Genomic DNA, 846 nt, shown 5'->3' on the forward strand with positions numbered 1-846 from the left:
CAACCATGTAATGTGTAATGCAATCAAGGACAGCTTAAACTACTGTAAGTCAACACACCCCGAAGACTCTCAAACCAGGGTAACATTATAATTAAATAACACTGTAACGTTCCATGATCAACAATAAACCTGTAACCTGTTTGCAGTCGGCGTTTGGTTCTCTGGTTCAGGGTCTTGCTCAAGGGCACCTTCAGCAATGTGTTCAGTCCGTGCTGGCCTCAAACCAGCGACCATAGCCTCCGGAACATTTTCAAATATTAGACTGTGTCATCATAAAGGACGCTGTGAGCAGGGTTCGAACCTGCGCGGGGAACCCCCATTGGATTTCAAGTCCAACGCCTTAACCACTCGGCCATCACAGCCACTTTCGGAAGCCATTTTCGCTATGAAATGTGAAATGCAATCAATGACAGCTTAAACTACTTTCAGTCAACACACCCCACAGACTCTCAAACCTGTTATGTTACATGATTAACAATAAACCTGTAACATGTTTTTCACAGAACACAACCATGAAATGTTGATGGTGTTGCCTAACCAAAAGTATAGAGCTGCCTAACTTGGCATCATTAAACTCGAACGGTTTGTTAAACCCCTCCCTGAACAGTGATAATCCAATCATAGCTTAGCATCAGTAACGAGGTTAGTACGGAGATGTTCCCACAAAGTTTGGAGGTATTTAAACTGAGCATGTCATAAGTATGGAAACCAGTCAAGTCTCAAGTCTCTGAGCTAGAGTCCATGTCAACTCTCAAGTCGCTTGGGTTATAATGAATGTTGTATCAGCTGCTGCGTTCAATCCAGGCTGCTTATAACACTGCATAGCTACAAGGAATTCTGTAACTT

The 846-nt window shown here is 43.0% G+C and overlaps 1 non-coding gene across 1 annotated transcript; it reads right to left on the minus strand.

Annotated features, from left to right (window-relative positions):
* Positions 1-280: 280 nt before the first annotated feature.
* Positions 281-362, minus strand: trnas-uga. The gene has a single exon. It is a non-coding gene; the product is annotated as a tRNA-Ser (tRNA).
* Positions 363-846: the final 484 nt, after the last annotated feature.

This window comes from Micropterus dolomieu, unplaced genomic scaffold (genome assembly GCF_021292245.1).
Source record: "Micropterus dolomieu isolate WLL.071019.BEF.003 ecotype Adirondacks unplaced genomic scaffold, ASM2129224v1 contig_5675, whole genome shotgun sequence".
In the NCBI taxonomy this organism is placed as follows: Eukaryota; Metazoa; Chordata; class Actinopteri; order Centrarchiformes; family Centrarchidae; genus Micropterus; species Micropterus dolomieu.